Source organism: Notamacropus eugenii, chromosome 6, assembly GCF_028372415.1.
Source record: "Notamacropus eugenii isolate mMacEug1 chromosome 6, mMacEug1.pri_v2, whole genome shotgun sequence".
NCBI lineage: Eukaryota > Metazoa > Chordata > Mammalia > Diprotodontia > Macropodidae > Notamacropus > Notamacropus eugenii.
The window spans coordinates 123,083,983-123,105,377 of record NC_092877.1 but is presented as its reverse complement, the minus strand read 5'-3'; the positions used below and the strand labels follow the sequence as shown (position 1 = coordinate 123,105,377).

The following is a 21,395-nucleotide window of genomic DNA, read 5'->3' as shown; positions in this document are numbered from 1 at the left end:
TTTTTTTTAAGGAGTTTACATTGTAATGGAGAGTGATAATACACATAGAGAAATGGTGACCATGGAGGAGCATGTTAGTTCAGAAAGTTACAGGAGTGATGAGTGGGCATAAAGAGGAATAAATTGATATACCCCTTTCAGGATTAATGGCAGAATTGATTTGATCATGTCTTTAGTCCTGGTAGGAGTTAAGGAGATGAGCATTGCACCATGGCTAGGTGTAGGCCTCTGGTGAGAAGAGGAGTGAAAAGTTGGGAGTAAAATAAAGCACAGGTATGTATGTGTGTGTTTGTCCTTCGTTGCTGAAGAAGACCATGCCATCAGAGAAATAATGACATGACTTGCACTTGACTTTGGGTGAGGGATGGCTGTGCAGGTCACCAGCCTCACTTCTCCAGAGCCATCTGAATCCAGTGACCAGATATTCATCAGTATGACTGAAGATGACCCAAGATGAGGCAATTGAGGTTAAGTGACTTGCCCAAGATCACATAGCTAGTGAGTGTCAAGAGTCTGAGGTGAGATTTGAACTCAGGTCCTCCTGACTCCTGCACTGGTGCTCTATCCACTGCACCACCTAGCTGCCCTTTGAGCAGCAGTAGAAGTAGCAGTAAGTATTCTGTTACCCTTTTCGACTGCCTGCCAGTGAAAGCTGAGTTTTTCAGCACCAATAGCCATAAAGAACAAGAAATGAGATTTTTCTCTAAGTTGAACAAGAACAGTGCTTGTGTTTTGGGTAAGAAATAACAAGCTTATGTTTCTTATTAATTACTCAGACCTTTGATGATAAGCCATTTAATTTTCTGTTTAAATGTGTAAAAATAAATGTTTAAAAATTGAACATTTTTCTTTTATTTCCTTTAAAAAATTAATCAGTGGATACCATTAAGTGTTTACCCAGCAGTTAAACATGATTTCCTACAAATATGCCTAAAGTAACCATTCCTGAGGTGCAACTGAAAAATGAATTCTTCAGACTTTTGGGGTACTAAAGTGGGAGGCTGATTAAAAAACTGAGGATAATTCATTTTGCAAGTATTATAACTCATTTTACAAAATGATTGACAACCCAGCAAAATGGGAAGTAAAATTATTGTTTTGTCACATTTTATAGATGACAAAACTGGAGCTCGTAGAGGTGAAGTGATATGTGGCTAGCAAGTTGAAAACTGTACTTACCCTTGCTTCCATCCATATGCATTAGAGCTCAGAGGACAGAGTACTGACTTCCTGGGAAGTTATTGATTCAAATCCTGTCTCTGACATAATATGACTGCATAATCCCTAGGCAACTCTTTATAAGTTTCAAAGAAGTTGCCCATTAGAAATTCCTTACCTGGAATTCCAGTACCATTTAAGTGACCAGTCCTGTCTACAAACAAACAAAAACAACCCATACTGAGTTCACTGGATAAGTAAATTTATACTAAACAAATGTAGAATTTTAACAGCAAACCTAGCAAAACTCATGACATCCTTTGAGAACTACTGATGTTTACAGAGAAGTCATTACAAAATGTATTCATAGTAAATAAGTAATTATGGGCAAGAGAAACTCAATACATCAAGAAAGGTCTTGTTTAGGTGGTGGCTTGATGTAAACCTTAAGAGAATCCATGTAAGTGTAACAATAAGGAAGCCAGTTTAACTGAAATATAGTGTTTACTGGGAGGTTGGAACCAGGATGTAAAGGTATTTAAATAACAAATAGAGAAGTTTGTGTTTTATTTTAAAGGCTGTAGGGAGTCCCTGACACTTCTTGAGCAGGGGAGAGATATATTCAGATCTAATTGTTAGGACTGTCATTTGTCTGCTCTGCATAGGATGAATTGGAGAGTAGAGAGATTTCAGTCATGGAGGACAGTTAGTTTGTTGCATATGCCCAATAAGCATCTACTGGATGAAGTAGTTCATGGTGAATGCCTGGAGTTTGGGAGAGTGATTAGGTTTGGGATGTGTAGATAGAGGAGTCCTTCATAGAAAAAAATAATTGGATGGGAACTGGTAAAATCACCAAGAAGGAGTGAATATAGGGAGGGAGGAAACAAGAAGAAAGCCCCTGGCAGAGATATGCGGGGCACCTGTGGTTAGGAACTGGAATGTAATTGATGATCTAGAAAACAACAGTAATAAGGAATGACCAGACAACTAGGAATCAGAGCGGGAAAGACCATTATAATGAAAGCATGCAGAGGAAGGAGTATCCAGGAGGAGAGGGTACACCAAAGTCAAATGCTTTAGAGAAAGCAAGAAGGATGAGGACTAAGAACAGGCGATCAGATTTAGCAATTGAGAGATCACTGGTAACCTTGGAGAGAATAATTTAGGCTAGGAAAATAGAAGATAGTTTTTCTTTACTGTATCTTGGAAGAACCACATCCTAAGTATTGTGTTCAATTCTGGGCATCCCCTTTTGAGAAGGATATTCATAAGTTGAAGGAGTACAGGATAATGGAAGTATCAAGGTTATTTCATATGAGTTTTGATCAAAGAAACTGATTTTAGCCTGAAGAAGATTAGATTTAGGTAGAGGGTTAGAAATGATTAGTCTTAAAATATCTTGAAGGTTGGTAATATTGAAGAAGAATTAGACTTTCTGTGTTTTGTCTTTGAAGGCAGAAGTAGAAATGGAAGTGGGAAGACATTTTAGATTCCTTTAAGGAAAAAACCTCCAGAAAACCCTGGCAATTAGATTTAAGAATTGTATTTATAGGCTGTTTCAGGACACAGGGGATTTTCCCTTACAGGAGTACTTTTGAGTACCAAATATTAAGGAAATGCAGTGATGGTAGATGGTAATATGTTCGTGCTAAATAAATGTTAAATAAAATTAGGTGATCACTTGTTGGGAATGTTGTAGAGGTAATTCTTAGTCCAGGTGCAGTTTAAACTAGCTGGCTTCTTGTGAAGGCAAGCAAAGTAGGATATTTTGCTTGTTTATACCAAGAAGTATAATGCCTCTGAATAATGTGATTAAGAGGATCTTTCCGACCTTGTTGGGCCTGCCCATTGAGGGAAGCTTGATTATGGAAGTTGTTTTGTAGGAGGGTTTCAAGTACCTTTTGTTTTTTCTGTTGAGGCACTGGGTCACAGGGTCATGCCCTCTGGCTCTCAAAATTGTATAAATACTCTGAGGGGGAGGTTTTACTTTGGGGGCTTAGTTTTTGTAAGAAACTTTGTGTGCCAGATTAGACTTTGGGAAGGTGCTAAGGAGCTTTCTAACTTTGAAAACCCAGATGTTGGTGCTTCCCACTCTAGTAAAGATGTGTGTATGTTTCTGGTTAGGCAGTTTGGAAATGCTGTCTGTTGATTTTTGATTTCTCTGAAGTTTTGATTTTGATTTACTCTGATACCTGTGCTTGATTAAAATGATTGTTAACCACTCAAAAGTTGCCTTTCCTTTTACAGAAGCAAATCAAAGAACCTGTGGTAGCAAGCCCCGCTGTGTATGTTGGGGTGTATGTTGATACACTTCTGCCATTCTTTTCTGCCCTGAGATTCCATGAAAGCATTGATTAAGCATATTAATAATGTAAGTATTCAGATGACATTTAATTTCCTAAAAAGAACCATTTTAACATCTATTGTAGAAAGAACGTAACCTAACTAAGTACCAGGATATATTGATTCTGCCTTTGCCACTGACTTAATAAATGACTTTGGGGAAATTAAGGTCTAGACTTGCCCATCTTTAAAATGATATAATACTGCCTTCCTTCTCTACCTTAAAGGCTTCTTGTTGGGAAAAAAAATAAAATAATATGAAAGCAAATCAGTAACTATTAGTTTAAGCATATATCCAAAATATTGTATTAAAGAAATGTGAACAAAAGTTTTATCAACTACAGAAACTTTGAGTACTACATATTAAGGAAAAGCAATGATGGTAGATGGTAATATATTCATGCTTACCTTTCAGAGCATTGCCTTGGCCAGTGTTATTTTACTATTAAATTCAATCAACATTTAAAATTTCTTCCTTATTATTATGAACTTGACAAACATTTCCATATAAAAAGTTTTGAAAGAAGATTATGTATAAAATCATGAGTATTATGTACAGGTTGTTTTTTTTTAAATCACAGATTTAGCGTGCTAATTCCAAAGCTGTCCTACTTGTCTTAGCTTCTGAACCTCCTTCTGTTCTCAACAAACATTTCTTAGGTAGCTACTCTGTCCTTGGTACTGGTGATACAAAGACAAGATGAAAATAAGTCCCTACCCTCAAGTGGCTTATATTCTGTGGGTAGGGGTAAGAGGGGGGAGTGGGCTAGGACTAGGTTAGTTACCATAAACATAAAGGAAAAAGAGATGTATCAAAGTAGGACTGCTAGGGAAGAATTAACGTATTTTGTTAAGGAATTTCATAGGGAATTTTAAAGAAACTAATTAAAACAACATCAGTCATATATGTATATATATATTATATCAGTTATGATCAGAAAGTTTCATGAAGGTACTCAGTTTGGGGAAAGTTGAAAGTAAGTCTTTCACAAAGTCTTATTCTGATTCTCATTGGCATAGGAAAAGACTTGGTTTCTTGAAGGCTATGCACATTAGGCATTAAGCTTTGGAACACCCAACTAAGTTGTAAAAACTTTAGATATGGTCCTGATGATAGATCATGCCAGCTGGAATAAGCATTGGAAGGCTTACTAAGCTGTAAAAGCTTTGAGTATGGTACTAGCAACAGACTGTGCCTGTTGGCCAGTAAACTGACTAGCCAAGTATGGAAGGCTTGTTTCTAGCAGATACCCACTAGGTGAAGAGTTCTTTGCCTGATTCATGAAATAGAAGTACAAAATGGCACTCAGATAATCACTAAAAATAATGTAAGCCTGTATTAAGTGCCTACTGTGTGTTAAATGCTGGGGATACAAAGACAAAAATGAAACTATCTCTGCTGTCAAGGGGTTTGCATTCTGTTGGAGGAGACTCAATCTCTATTATTAAATATATGTAAAATAAATGCACAATAAACATTATTGGGGGTACTAGGAACTGGGGTGATCAGAAAGTGCTTCACACAGAAGATGGCATATGAGTAGAGTTCTGAAGAATACTGGATTCTAAAGGCCAAGGTTGGGGGGGGGGGTACATTGCATTAATGAAGGGCAGCCAATGCAGACATAGACCAGAAATGAGATGGGAGTGTCTTGTGTGAGGTAAAAACAGTGAATCAGCAAGCATGTTAAGCTCTTACTATGGTGTAGTCTTTGTTCTGGGGATGTTAAGAAAGGCAAAAGTAGTTCCTGCTCACATATATTAGATTATATATGTATATAATCTGACATATAAAATAGATATATATATATATATACATATGTATATGTATATATATATATATATGTGTATATATATATATATATATATATATATATATTAGATGGTAAATAACCTTAAAAGGGAGTTTTGTAATATCTGGTGGGACTGGAAAAAGTGTTCTACAGAAGAAAGTTTGACCTGAGTCTTGAAGGAAGTTAGATGGGAGCAATGTTTGTTTTGCTCCACTGTTGCCACATTGTCACTGTGCCACGTTATTTTGATGTTGCTTCTTTTTGTGGTTATGCTGGGGATTTGGGCTTTTGTTAAAGAGTAGCAATTAGCCCAATGAATCTGTTTGTCCATTCTTTTTATTGTAGTATTGTAGCCTGTGTAGGGGGTTCTTCTTTCTCTTTTCCCTTTCATCCTTGTCACCTCACTCTTCCTCTGCTTCCAAAGAAGATCTGAGAAATATCTTGCATCCCAGTAGCAGCTCATGCATAGGTCATGAACTAAGCTTTAGTCTTTTAGAGAGAGTAGGGTGTGTGTGTGTGTGTGTGTGTGTGTGAGATGATGGTGGTGGTGGTGGTGATGGGGTAGGGGTAGGGGTTAGCTTCTTGGCATTTGAGATTGAGCCTGAGGAGAAATTGCTTACAAGGTGTAACAGCAAGGACCCTGATATACATTGGAGGGTCCTGCTGTACAAGTTCTTAGATCTGCTTTTCTAAACGGAAAGCAACTTTTGAGGGGTTAACAATCACTTTAATCAAGCACATATAGTCACTTTGTTCAGGGGAAGAAGTCAGCACCCTGAACTTCAGAGAAAATACAAACAGAGAAACAAAGATCAACAGACAGGGCTTCTAACTGTCTGATCATAAGCAATACATACATCACAGATCAACAGACAGATACAACTGTTTGATTATACATACATAGTTACCAGAGAAACACCTACATCTAGGTTTTCAAAATTGGGGGGCTCCTTAGCTGCTGCCCAGTCTTCTCTGGCAAACAAACACTTTCAGTGAGTAAACCCCAAAGTAAAACCTCACCTCAGAATATTTATACCCTTTTCAGAGCCAGAGGGCATCACAATCCTTGAGAACCAGTACCTCATTAGAAAAAGGTGTGTGCCTCCCCTAATCAAGCTTCCCTTAATTGGCAGACCCATCAATGGGTGGGGAAGATCTTTAACTCTCTAATTTACATTACATATGGTTATTTCTCAGCTACAATTGTCTATGGATAACCTTCCAGAGTTTCTGAGCTGATGATGGCTAAAGTGGAGGACATATGCCCAGCATAATTACAAAAAGAAGCAACATCAAAAGAAATGTGGCAATAGTGGCACAAAACAAACATTGCTCCCATCTACCTTCCTTCAAGACTCAGGTCAAACTTTCTTCTGTAGAACACTTTTCCCAGTCCCTACCAGATGTTACAACCCTCCCTTTAAATGTTATTTATCATCTACTATATATATATATATATGTTATGTATATATAATTAATATTTGTGAGAGCAGGAACTACTTTTGCCTTTCTTAACATCCCCAGAACTTTGAAGTTGTGTTTTTTTAATCCCTTGTTGGTGAAATTGGCTTTATTGATTTATGGTTCCTGAGTACTTCATTCTACTTTAATTTTTGACTGAATTACTGAATTGGCTGAGTTGAACCTGACCCAGCATATCAGGGAAGATCAGTTTGGCTTGATCTAGATAGTATTGGAAAGTGAGTAACATATATTGCCAACATGGCTGAAAACATCATGCTGAAAAGCATGGGAGCAAGGACACAGCCTTGTTCCACTCCATTGGTTACTGGGAAAGCACAAGAGCATTATCCATTATCTAGAACCCAGGCATGCCTGTTGTCATGAAATTGACATACAATGCTTATAAACTTCTCCAGGCAACCAAATTTTGACATAATTTTCCAGAAGTCCTCACAACTGGCCGATTTACAGAGGTTGTGTACAAACTTCTGTGCTTTTCTTGGTATTTCTCCTGGAGTTGTCAGTCAGGAAACATCACATTGACTCTTCCTCAGCCCTTTCTGAAGCCACACTGGCTCTCAGTTAGATAGCCATCTTCCAGGTGAAGGATCAGCCTGTTAAAGAGGACTGGCAAGAATCTTGTCAGCAGTGAGTAAGAGAGAGACTCTCCCTGTGATTGTCACAAGACAGTCTATTTCCTTTACCTTTATAGAGATGGACAACAGAGGTATCCTTGATCTCCTGGGGGATAACCTTTTTTTGCCATATAACCCCAAAAATTCAGTTAGCTTTTATATGAGCAATGGGCCCCCTACCTTGTAAATCTCAGCTGAAATAGAATCAGCATCAGGTGCTTTGCCACATGAAAGGAGCCTAATGGCATTCAAAAGCTCTTCTTCACTTGGAACTTGGGATGCACATGGCATTAAGGTCAACTGCCACACTAATGGTAAATTCTTCAACTTGAAAAAGCTACAAGCCAAGACCAAAGGGGAGGGAGTGTTGGTGCATGAGTTTTTGTTTGCAGATTATTGTGCACTCAGTGCAGCCTTTGAAGGTAAGATGCAACAAAGTATGGATCAGTTCTCTGCTGCTTGTGCTAATTTTGGCCTAACAATTAACACCAAGAAAACACAAGTGTGCTATCAGCCACTACCATACCATCCATACATGGAACCATCAGTTAAAGCAAATGGAGAAGTTTTGAATGCTGTCATTAAGTTCACTTACCTTGGTAGTGTATTTTCCAGGGATGTATACATTGATAATGAGGTTGATGCATGCATTGCCAGAGCTAAGCTCCAAAGGAAAGTATGAGAGAGATGAGATGTTAGACTGACTATTAAACTGAAGGTCTATAGAGCTTTTGTGCTGACCTCATTGTGCCTGTGAAACCTGGACAGTATACCAGCACCATGCCAGGAAAGTGAATTGTCTTAGGAAGATGCTGAAGATCACTTGTTAAGGTAAGGTACCAGACATGAGGTCCTTACTCAAACTCAACTGCCAAGCATTCAAACTCTTCTTCAGAGAGTGGAACTCCAGTGGAGTGGCCACATTGTTCAAATGTAAAACATATTTGCCAAAAAGACTATTTTATGGAGAACTCACGCAGGACAAGCACTTACATGGTGGGCAGAAGAAGTGATACGAGGACACTTTCAAGGTCTCTCTTAAGAGCTTTGGAATTGATGGTGTGACAAGGGAGATACTGGCACAGGATTGCTCAGCATGTTGTGCCCACATCAGGGAAGGTGCTGTGCTCCATGAGCAAAGCAGAATTGAAGTAGCTCAAAAGAAACGTGAGATAAACAAATTTAGGGGATCCACCCCAAATGTCCCCATGGACTGTTTGTGCCTGACCTATGGTAGAGCATTCCAAGCTCATATGGGTCTGATCAGCCATAGTCAGACACATTGTAACTTGACTCTAACATATTGATGTCATTTTGGTTCTCTCTGAGAGTGAAGGACAACAACCAGCATATAGTACATTTGGAAAGGTATATTTGGTCCAGGTTGTGGAGTTTTGGGGTAGGGGAGGCACATGGTCAGAAATGCACTTTAGAAAAATCACATTGGCAGCTGTTAGAAGAATGAACTGTAGGGGGATAATCCCAAGGAAAGAAGACTAGTTGCTATGTTGTTCATTTGAGTGGTGTGAAGATCTGACTTAAGGTGATGGCAGCGTGAATAGAAGGAAGGGCTAGATACAAGTGATATGTTGGTAGAAATGACAAAATTTGCCAACTTATTGGGTATGTGAGTTGAAGGAAAGTGTGGAAACTAACAAAGTTCAAAAGAGGAGTGCACTTAATGGGAAGGATAATGAATTCAGTTTTGAACGTGTTGAGCTTGAGATGCTCATGGGAGAACCATTTTAGTTTCTAAATGACATGGAATTGCTTGAATAGGTAGTGGAGTTAGCTTTGGTAAGGAGTAAGTCCACTTCATCATGTGACATAGGACTGAAAGGAGGAGATAGTAGCAGATATAAATGGAAAATTTTTAACAAAATAAATAAAAACTACAATGTAGATAATGCTAATTTGTTGTTTTCTAAGTCAATTTGCCACTAGTAGGAATCTGTTTCTGTTGAATATCCCTGTTCTAGGAGTTATTTTAAATATGACCTTTTTGTCATTAATTTTTCAGTGTACATCATCTTTGTTGTATGCATGTTATTTTTCTCATAGAGTACTCTATTACAAATAAAATAAAGTCTTAGTGGTTTTGGTATGAGGATCATTAATCAAGTAAAGAAAACTAGAAGTGAAAAACCAAACTTTGTTAGGGTAGTAGTACTAATAAAACAATGGAGGTTTTACACTGAAAGAAAAAAAATTATGTGGACATAAAAATACTCAATTATATAGGTGATTAAAAGTGAACTATAAGCTCATCTAATTTAAAACAACTAACTTAAGAAAACTTTGATGTCATGACTTCTGATAAGGAGACATTAATAAGAGTTGCAACAGTACTTAGAACAATACAAGTTGTTGAGGTATGAAAAACAGAATCTACAAAATAGATAAGAAAGATATTGCCAAATGTTATAGGGTCTCAGAAGAGAGGGATAGATCTGGGGAAATGGAATAGTTTCCTGGAGGAAGTGGCTCATGAGCTGATTGAGCCTTGAAAAATGCCTTCTTCTTTGTTGGAAATGTAGTGGAAAGGTATATGAGGAAAAGGGAACAAAAGTCAGCCTTAAATAAAGCAGAGATTGTGTTTGAGGCAACAGGTTCTGGTTTGGTTGGTATTTAGAATAGTATATGTTTGAGAAAGGTGGAGGATAAGGCTGGAAAGATGAGTTGGTAGTTTATTGTAGGAGGAATTAAATGCCAGGCCAGTTAGTATGGATTTTCTTTGGAGGCAATGGGGATTTGTTGGAAGAGTTTTGAGCAGGAAAGTGTCATGATTGAGAATCTCAAATATGGAATCATGCTCATAGTATTTTGACTAAGAACTTTTAGAGAGATCTGAAGTTTTTCACATTAGTTTCTTTTAGAAGCATTTTCTTTTCAATTGTAAGACAATTGCCATTAACTTAATGGATTTGCTAGGTTAGTGCATATTTTCTGTGATTCTCCTTTTTAATCATTTTAGTTGTTTAAGATAATGAACGCTGTGATGATGAATATTTTTCTGATGTTTCTACATTGTTCTGTTTAAGAACTTTCTTTTAAACATTGCTGTTTTTGTAGGATTAGTAACATATTTAAAGGTTTCTGTGAAATTTAAGCTCTTATCATGGGAACATAGAATAAGAACTAAGAAGGCATTTAGTTCAACTCCTCATTTTAGAATGGAAAAAACTGAGGCCCATTAGCAATTTTGCAAATGACATCATTAAAATTTTACAGCTCTTATTATTGCATTACTTTGAGAATTATTCTTTTGTTATATTAGTAAAATTTGGCTTTATATTTAAGAGTTTTTAATAAGAGATGACATGGAAATAGATTTAAAACTTTCTGGTGAAAATGACCACCAATTAAAAAATTGGGACAGTTAGCTAGCAGTAATCTGTGGGCTAGAAATTTAGAGCCAAGGGACAGACCACATAATCAAATCAGTACTAAAGGTAAATAGATAACATAGATAAATAGATAACAACATTTTGAAGATATATAGACATTTCCAACCTCTCTCAGTAGTCAGATTGCAATTTTTATCTTTCTGTAATGAATTTATCATTTTACCGATAAAAATAACATGTAGAAATATTTTCAGAATATTTAAATGTAATTAATTTAGTCAGAAAGTTTACTCTAATAGCCTAGAAGCAATATTAATAGTAACAAAAATTGGAGGAGGAAGAGGGGGAGGAAGAGGAGAAAGGTGCAGGGGTGGGAGCTATTGTGGAAGCTGCCACCACCAAAATTTCTCCCCACTGCCCCCCTTCCCCTCCTCTCATGTGACTGTAGAATAACCGGAACTGCTGCCGCTGCAGTTGGTAACTCAAGGAGGAAGCAGCAAATTGGAAGCTCAGCGTAGAGACTTGACGTGATGGGAATCTACTGTGCCTACTATATGGAGGAATAGAATGGCACAAGTGATTAAAGAAGTGTAGAGGATTTCTCAAGTCTGAAAAGGGTGGGAACTCCATCATGATTTCATTTTCAACTTTACAGCATCCCACTTCTTTGAAATTTTTGTTTTTTTTACTATAGTCTCAGGTAGTTACACTTGAGCATGAACATTGAAGACAAATTGGAAGGATTATTTCTTAAATGTGGTGGCATAGATGAAATGCAATCTTTCAGGGTCATGGTTGTAATGAGTGGAGTATCTGACCAATCTGCAGTGTCTGGAGAACTATAAGAAGTAGTGCTTCAAAATCAGAGTTAGCCACATCAAGATATTCTTGCAGTGGATGAAGTGTTATAAGAAGTGAAATGTGACCACAGGAGATGATTTCACATGATGAACTCATGGTTCATGAAGAGATGGTGAAAAATGATGTTGAGATGGAGACACAAGACAGGTTTCCTCAAGGGCTGCAGTACGCAGTTAATGTCCCTGTAAGTATAAAACAGGAAATTACTTTTACTGATGTAGCTGAACAACAAAAGAGAAACAAAAAGCAGGTTTGAGAGGCAGTAGACATGCAGAAAAAGAAGAAATGGAAATAATGTTCTCCTGCAAAAATCTTTACAATAAATGAGGATGGATCACTTGGTTTGAAAACCCCTAAATTTCATGTTTGTGAGCACTGCAATGCTGTCTTTAGAATGAACTATCATTTACAGGGACATGTCTTTATTCAAACAGGTGAAAAACCATTTCATTGTAGTCAATGTGATATGCATTTCATTCATAAGTACCTTCTACAGAGACATGAGAAGATTCATACTGGTAAAAAACCATTTCAGTGTGATAAATGTGGTATGAGATTCATACAGAAATACTACATGGAAAGACATAAGAGAATACACAGTGGAGAAAAACCTACTAGTGTGAATACTGTTTACAGTATTTTCTTGGACAGACTGTGTATTAAAACATAAATGTATGTGCCATGAAAACCATGATAAGAAACCAAACAGGAAAGCCACTAGAGGTGGCCTTTTGGCTTCTGAGGATGATTTTGACTTTTCTACACCTCCAAAAGACGGCTCATTGCCAAAAAAGAAAAGGCAGAAAACAGAGAAAAAATCTTCTGGGATAGACAAGGACAGTATTATGGACAAGTGTGACCAGAAAAAAGAGAAGAATGATTATTTGCTTCTTTATTCCTCAAGCACTAAAGTAAAAGATGAATATATGGTGGCAGAATATGCTGTTGAGATACCTCATTCTTCAGTTGGAGGGTCACATTTAGATGATACTGCTTCAGGAGAAACATACCCACCTAAGTTGGTTCTCAAAAAAGTTAACAGTAAAAGAAGTCTAAAACAGCCACTAGGGCAAAGTCAAACAATTTCACCTTTATCCACATATGAAGACAGCAAAATTTCCAAGTATGCCTTTGACCTTGTGGATAAACAAGCCTTACTAGACTTAGAAGGCAATCCTGACATTGACCAGGTTGATACCTTACAAGTGGGACCCAGCAAACCTGTCCATAGTAGCACTAATTATAATGATGCAATGCAGTTTTTGAAGATAGAGATTCCTGCAAGCAAGTAGTAGTAACAGTAGAGAGTATGCAGTGAATATGGGTACCATAGCCTCTCAACTGTCTATAACGCAAGCAGCTGTGGCAAGTGTCATTGATGAAAGCACCACAGCATCCATATTGTATTCACAGGCACTAAATGTGGAGATTAAGTTAGACCATTATTCCCACAAGGCTAATGGACAGCATGAGATGTCACCTTGGTGTCGGCCACATTGAATGATATCTAGCATATTGATTAATTTTTCAGAAGTACCTGAAGTCACCCAGCCAGAGAGCGTTGGAACAAGCTCCCAAGCATCCTCATCAGATAAAGCCAGTATGTTGCAGAAATATTCAAAAATTTCTGCAGCAGACTTTGGACAGAACTAGCCAAAATGATGCCTCCTTGAACAACCTGAACGTTAACTTTGTGATAGCTAACCAGACCCCTTACAAGTCAGCCAGCATTTTCTTCCACAGACAAGTCTATGCAGCCATACCCATCAGTAACTTTTGATCAGAAATGATTTCTCCACTAAGAACAACTCCAGACAAGGCTCACTTTGAACTAATAGTTGGTGATTCCCAGCATTCATTTTCCTTTTTAGGTGATGAGGCCAACTATGCTTCTGCTACATTAACACAGGACTTTTTGGATCAAGTGACTTCTCAGAAGAAGGTTGAGGCACAGCCTGTCCATCAAACTTACCAAATGGGCTCCTTAGAACAGCCCTTCTGACCTCAATACCATGGAACAAGAGCTGGAATGGCTTCCCAATTTAGCACTGCCAATAGACAAGTGAACCTATGGGGACCAGGGACAAGTGCTGAATACCCAAAATTTCCTTTGGCAAATGTAAATGATAATAGAGTTAGGATGACACCTTCACCTGATGCTGCAGCTGACCAGATTTTTAGCTAGTTAAAAAAATGTAAATAATATTGGCACTTTAGAACAGATTAGTCAAGAGTGGGTTTGCTCTGTAAAAGATGGAGTGCTGTACAGACTTAAGAGCAATGTGTTGTAATAGAAGTAAGCTGATATGAATAGCAAGATAATCCAATAACTGAATTTTTTTTCTTTTTGGTTAGTCATCATGCATTGAACTGCCTTACATGTTGCCATCTTTATATTATCAGTGTATTATTTATTTTAGAAACTTGCTATTCTACCTATACCAAGCTTAAAAAAAGAAAACAAAGCAACAGCAACAAAAAAATAAGACTTTTGCACAATTGTTTCCTGATATATTGTACATTCTTGGGAAATGAGTAGTTGTGTAAAACTTACACATATTGTTTATGAGTTTTTTAGCATAGACATTGCATTTCTGCAGGGAATCTTAATATGCTTTGCAGGCAGAATGAACTTAAAAGTTTAAATGTCAAGAGATTATGGCTTAAAATTAATGTGTTCTGTAGGAAAAAAGAAATCTTCGATCTTTTGAAAAAAAAAAGAACAATATGCCATATGCCCTTGATTTTCATTTTGCATTATATTGAGCTGTGTTTTCTGAGGGAGAAATAGTAATACAAATCTGATAGTCTAATACTTCACTATTTAAAAGCCTAATTACTTAAAAATATGCATACCTTCAACACATTTACCAAAATATACAACTGCTGAAGCATTTATTTTCAGACTGAATTTCAGTACACATATTGGTGTCAGTTTCTTTGTACAGTTGTACCTAAATATTTTTTATGATTTTTTTTTTATGTGCAGATATCAAGGTTTTGAGGTTTTAGTCAAAGTATTCTGTAGATTACGTTTCCAAGAACATATGCTTTCAGAGACTGTATATTCCAAGTTTTGAAACTTAATTGTATTTTACTTTACATATACACTTTCACTTAACATAGAGCACTTAGAATCTATTTGATTATAATTTTTGATTTCTCAAAGTAAAAATTTTAGGTTTTTAGGTTTGATGTGGTTGTGTCTTAGTTGTCTCATAAATTACAGTTTTGATTTTTGGCAATAAAAGGAAATTGGGGTGTCTTTGGATTTGTAAGAACTGGTTTAATTTTTCCTTTTCTAGATTCTTGGTAGATCAGATAATTAAACAGTATACAGAGAAACTAAAGAACTGGCCATTTTAATTGCATGTTTTACTTTCAGCAACTTCTTGATGAACACTGTTCATTATAGTTTTGCAAACCAAAAGTGTTTACCACTCCTAGTAATTACAGTTTCATTTTCAGCCTAGTTGAATATCGGAAGCATTTTGTTGCATTTTAAAACATAAATAAACTACAGACTTTGTCCTCAAAATCAAAAACAAAAAATTGAATATCCTATTATGCGTATTATTTATCTCACTTCATGTAGAAATATGGCAAGACCTGTCCCTTCCTTTTGGGAAGATGAGCAGATAAAATAAATATTTTATTGATTTTCTCTCTTTTTTCAATATTCCTTCCACTGCCTAATGAAAAGTTCCCATATATGTGTCTTTTGATATATTTTCTCTCTCTCTCTTTTTTGTCAATATCATAACCTAGTTATCCTCTTTTTCATTTAGTCACAGGTTGTTAAAGGCAGAAAAGATCTTAGGGAATCAGTTTACTTCCTTCATTTTACAAATGAGGAAAGTGAAAAAGACCCAGAGAGGTAAAGTGACTTGCTCAAAGCCATCCAGCAAATTAGTGGTAGAATCTGGATTAGAATCTGGGTAGTAAAGTGCAGCCACCTTAGTTCTCGCCTTATTATCTCACCTAGATTACTTTAATAACCTAACCAGCTTCTTTGCCTTAAATCTTTTTCCTTTCTAGTACCTACCTTCAAAAATAGTCTTCCTGATGCATAGATCTGATTATATTACACTCCTGTTTAGAAACCTTCAGTGGTCTTTGTCACCTATAGGACAAAATGCAAACTCTATAGTTTAGAATTGAAGACCCTCCAGAATCTGACTCCTATCTACTCTTCTGCCTTATTTTACTCTTATTTTCGTCTATGCAGCAGTCATTATTCTTGCTAAACCAAATCTGATGTTGTCTTGCCTTTGCCTGTCTCCTGTATTCATACAGACTGTTCTGTCTCTTACTGTTGAAATCCTGTTTTTCCTGTAAGACTGCACAGATGCCACCTTCTCTCAAAAGCCTTCCCTCATATTTCAGTCAGTTCTGTCAGGGTTGAAAATGATTTTTCTCTTCAGTTTCTTGTAGCACTTTGTCTTAAGCCCTCTTTTGCTCTTATTATAATACTACCAGAGTGGTGTAAAACTCAAATAAAACTGAAAATAGGTGCACAAAACCCTTGAAGCTTGGCATAGTGCACCATCCACCCTGGAAACAGAGCCCTACTTTGACAAATCTAAAAGTCAATTAGTAGGCTGGGAAAATGAGCAAACATTAGGAAAAAACTCTGACTATAGATAGTTGCTACGATGACAAGGAAGACCAAAATACATGCCCAGAAGAAGACAACAAAGTGAAAACTACATCCAAAGCCTCCAAGAAAAATACAAGTTTGTCTCAAGCCATGGAAGAGCTCAAAAAGGGTTTTGAAAATCAAGTAAGAGAGGTAGAGGAAAAATTGGGAAGAGAAATAAGGGTGATGCAAGAAAGTCCTGAGAAAAGAGTTAACACTTTGGTAAAGGAGACACAAAAAAATACTGAAGAAAATAACACCTTAAAAATAAACTAAACCAAATGATAAAAACAAAAACAAAAACAAAACATCCAAAAAGCCAATGAGGAGAAGATTGCCTTAAAAAGCAGAATTGACCAAATGGAAAAGGAAGTCCAAAAGCTCATTGAAGAAAGTAATTCCTTAAAAATTAGAATGGAGCAAATAGAAGCTAATAACTTTATGAGAAATCAAGATGCAATAAAACAAAGCCAAAAGAATGAAAAAATGGACAGCAATATGAAATATCTCATTGGAACAACAACTGACCTGGAAAATAGATCCAGGAGAGAGAATTTAAAAATTATTGGACAAACCGCCAAGAGCCTAGTCATCATTTTCCAAGAAACTATCAAGGAAAAATGCCCTAACATTCTAGAATCAGAGGGTAAAATAGAAATTGAAAGAATCCACCGATCACCCCCTAAAAGAGATCCCCAAAGGAAAACTCCCAGGAATATTATAGCTAAACTCCAGAGTTTCCAGGTCACAGGAAAAATATTGTAAACAGCCAGAAAGAAACAATTCAAATATGGTGGAGCCACAGTCAGGATAGCACAAGATAATGTAGCAGCTTCTACATTAAATGATTGAAAGGTTTGGAATATGATATTCCAGAGGGCAGAAGAGCTAAGATTACAACCAAGAATCACCTATCCAGCTAAACTGAGTATAATTCTTCAGGGGCAAAATGGACATTCAGTGAGATGGAGGACTTTCAAGCATTCTTTTTTTATATAATTATTTTATTTGTTTTCAGTTTTCTACAATCACTTCCATATATCTTATATTTTCCCCCTCCTTAACCCCTCTCTCCCTGAGACGGCATGCAATCTTATGTAGATTCTACACATACATTCTTACTAAATACATTTTCACCTTAGTCATGTTGCATAGAAGAATTAAAATGAATGAGAGAAACCATAAAACAAAACAAACATAACACAAGAGAAAATAGTCTGCTTCATTCTGCAATACAATTCTGTGGTGGTTTCTCTGGATGTGGAAGGCATTTTGCCTCAAGAGTCCATCGGGAATGGTCCTTGCATTACTGTAAAGGGCCAAATCTGTCAGAAAAATTGCTTACACACTGTGGTTGTTACTGTGTACAATGTTCTCCTGGTTCTGTGCCTTTCAGTCAACATCAGTCCATGTAAGTCCTTCCAATTCTCTCTGAAGTCTTCTTTTCATCATTTCTTATAGCACAATAGTATTCCATTACATTCATATACCACAACTTGTTCAGCCATTCCCTAATTGATGGGCATCCCCTTGATTTCCATTTCTTGGCCACCACAAAGAGAGCTGCTATAAATATTTTTGTACATGTGGGACCCTTTCCCATTTTTATAATCTCTTTGGGATACAGTTCTAGAAGTGATATTGCTATGTAAAAGGGTCTGCCCATTTTTGTAGCCCTTTGGGCATAGTTCCAAATTGCTCTCCAGAAAGGTTGGATCAGCTCACAGCTCCACCAACAATGAATTAGTTTTCCAACTCTCCCACATCTTCTCCAACATTTATCATCTTCCTGTTTTGTCATGTTAGCCAATCTGATAGATGTGATGTGGTACCTCAGAGTTGTTTTGATTTGCATCTCTCTAATCAATAGTGATTTAGAGCATTTTTTCATATGATTATACATAGCTTTAATTTCTTCCTCTAAAAACTGCCTGTTCGTATCCTTTGACCATTTATCAATTGGGGAATGACTCGTATTCTTGTACATTTGACTCAGTTCTCTATATATTTTAGAAATGAGACCTTTATCACAGGCACTAGTTGCAAAAATTCTTACCCATTTTTCTTTTCCCTCGTAATCTTGGTTGCATTGGGTTTGTTTGTGCAAAAACTTTTCAATTTAATGTAATCAAAATTTTCCATTTTGTACTTCATAATGTTCTCTATCTCTTATTTGGTCAATAATTTCTCCATTCTTCATAAATCTGACAAATACACAATTCCTTGCTTCCCTAGTTTGTTTATAGTATCAGTCTTTATTCTTAGATCATGTATCCAAGCGTTCTTGATGAAAGGACCAGAGCTGACTAGAAAATTAGGCTTAATACAAGACTTGAGAAATATGAAAAAGTAAACAGGAAAGGGAAATTATAAGGGACTTAATAAGGTTAAACTGTTTATATTCCTACATGGGAGGATGATATTTGTAACTCATAAGACCTTTCACATTGTTAGGGTAGTTAGAAGGAGTATATATAAGCAGAGGGCACAGGTGTGAGTTGAATATGAAGGGATGATATCTAAGATATAAAATTAAGGGGTTAGAGAGGAATGTACAGGGAAAAAGAGAAAGAGGTTGAATAATAAATAATAAACAATAAAACAAACTAACTAAACTAAGCAAAATAATAAACAATAAAAGAGACAAGGAAAAGTTTTTGCAGTGGAGGAGAAGAAGAAGAAGGAGGTGATCGGGAGTGAGTGAACCTTACCCTCGTTTGAATTGGCTCATAGAGGGAGTAACATCACACAATTGGGTATAGAAATCTCTCTTGCCCTGTAGAAAAATATGAGGAGAAGGGGTTGGGAGAGAGTGATAGAAGGGAGAGCAGATTGGGGGAGGAGGTAGTCAGAAGCAACACACTTTTGAGAAGGGACAAGATGAAGAAAAGTAGAAAAAATGAAGGTGTGGGGAATAGGATGGAGGGAAATAGAGTTAGCAGTAGTTACTGTGAAAAAAATTTTTGAAGCCAGTTTTCTAATAAAGGCCTTATTTCTCAAATGTATAGAGAACTGAGTCAAATTTATAAAAATAAGAGCCATTTCCCCATTAATAAATGATCAAAAGGTATGTTTTCAGATGAAGTAATCAAAGCTATCTGTAGCCATATAAAAAAAAAAAACACTCCAAACAATTCCAAGGTGCTATTAATATGGCTTGGCATTGCAGGGATCCCAAAATACTTAAGTTCAGAGTGCGGTTGTCTGGAAAGAATTCTTGGATTCAAGCAGTCTTCCAGTTAAGTGGAAAAAAGTTTGTTATAATGCTAGTAAAGGCAGGCAGAACTCCTTTAGGGAACTCCTAACCTAACAGGAGTGATGATAAAGCTTATATAGGAACAGTTCAGTCAGTGGTGTGCCAAAGTATGCTAATTAGGTGGTAAACATACATTTTCTGCACCCTGGACACAGGTATATATATAGTAACTGTGGGAATCAGTAATTAGTACATGATAGTTCTGCTGGTCCAAGATAGTCCTGTTTGTACAAGGGAAATTCTACATAAACTTGTTCTTGTAGCAGGGAGAGAGAACTTGCCTCGCTGGGCCCACTCATGAGTTATTGCCAGAGATAGGGTTTTTAGGCTGGGGAGAGGCATGGGGTCTAAGTACACACTTCTTTTCTGGTGGCAAAAATTAGAAATTGAGGGGATGCCCATCAATTTGGGAATGGCTGAACAAGTTGTGATATGTGATTATGACGGACTACTATTGTACTATAAGAAATGATGAGTAGGATGCTTTCAGAAAAACCTTGCAAGTCTTGCATTGGCTGATGCAAAGTGAAATGTATTATGTGCAAAGTAGCAGTAATATTGTAAAATGATCATCTGTGAATGACTTTATATAGCTATATTCTTGAAATATAATGATCCCAGACAACTGAAGGTTTTATGATGAAAAATGCTATCCATCCCCAGAGAAAGAACTGATGATGTCTGAATACAGATTGAAGCATACTTTTTTTTTTACTTTATTTTTCTTGAGGTTTTGTTGTCAATTTTCTTTCAGAACATCACTATTATGGATACGTTTTGCATGACTACATATGTATAACCTATATCAAATTGCTTGCCTTCTCAATGAAGGGGTATGGGAAGGGAGGAAGGGAGAGAATTTGGAACTCAAAGTTTTAAAAATGAATGTTAAAAATTGGTTTTTACATGTAACTGGGGGAATATAAAATACTAAGTAAGAAAGTCTACATAAAACTCAGATAATAAAAATAATAAATTGATAGTCAATCAATAATCTGTACATGAGGATCCCTGTAGCTACATTTTGACTTAGTTTTTAAAATGTAATGTTATCTGAGTTTTGTTGTATGTTTATTTTGTTAAATATTTCTCAGTTACATTTAAATCTTGTTCAGTTTGTACTCTGGAGTGTTGTAGGGCACACAACCTGTGGACCCTGTGTTTGACACCTCAGAATACATATTTTCCCCTTGTCTTTTTAATCTCATTAGTTTGTAAGACTTTTGAGGATGAGGACTTGTTTTTCTTCTTTGTTTCCCTGAAGTTTTTGTGATGCTTTGCATAGTGTGGCACTTAATAAATATTTGTTGAATGATATTGACAATAATTGGTCCCATTTTAAGAGCACTTCCAGGACAAAAAGAACTTTTAATCACAAAGTAAATATTCTGTTGTGAAATAGCTAATAGATTGTAAATTTTTCTTAGAATTCTGATATCTTCTATTTTAAATTAATGATTTTATATCTCTGTAATTAGCTACCTCATCTTGAATTATAATTCTACCTTTCAAGAGAAGCTTAACTATATTTCTTGCTTCTCACAACTACTTTTCTTCAACTCAGCTTGATTAAAATTCAGTTAAATGCCCAAGACTATTTGGAGAGAAGGCTCTCTGAAAAATATTTTCCTTAGTGTAATCCGACCTATGAATTTTCTGACCTGCTAAGATCTGGTTAGTGGCACCAGAAACTTGAAGGGTTAGGCTTTTTAAGATATTTTTTTTCTTTTACCTTTAACTATTATAAAAAGATTGAGTATTGAAGTATATTGAAAGCAGGGAGAGAATATACACTTTTCTGGTGGGAGATTTAGTTGATTTGTGTGATTTGAAGTGGGATTTTTTTTGTTCGTTTGCATAGTATTTTAATGCTTCTCTTAATTGTTTTTATTGGAC

At 36.4% G+C, this 21,395-nt stretch overlaps 1 protein-coding gene and 1 pseudogene across 13 annotated transcripts in view; both read left to right on the top strand.

Moving 5' to 3' along the window:
• The window catches only part of SCLT1 (sodium channel and clathrin linker 1), a 264,118-nt gene that overhangs the window by 23,896 nt on the left and 218,827 nt on the right, over positions 1-21,395 (top strand). For 11 of the 13 annotated variants that reach the window (XM_072620996.1, XM_072620998.1, XM_072620995.1 and 8 more), the window contains one exon: positions 3,409-3,532. The exons of the other annotated variants lie outside the window; for them this stretch is intronic. The gene's annotated coding sequence lies outside the window, so the exon portion shown is untranslated. The remainder of the gene's footprint in view (positions 1-3,408; positions 3,533-21,395) is intronic. 13 annotated transcript variants of the gene reach the window in all.
• On the top strand, positions 5,406-21,389 carry LOC140511764 (zinc finger protein 148 pseudogene; annotated as a pseudogene).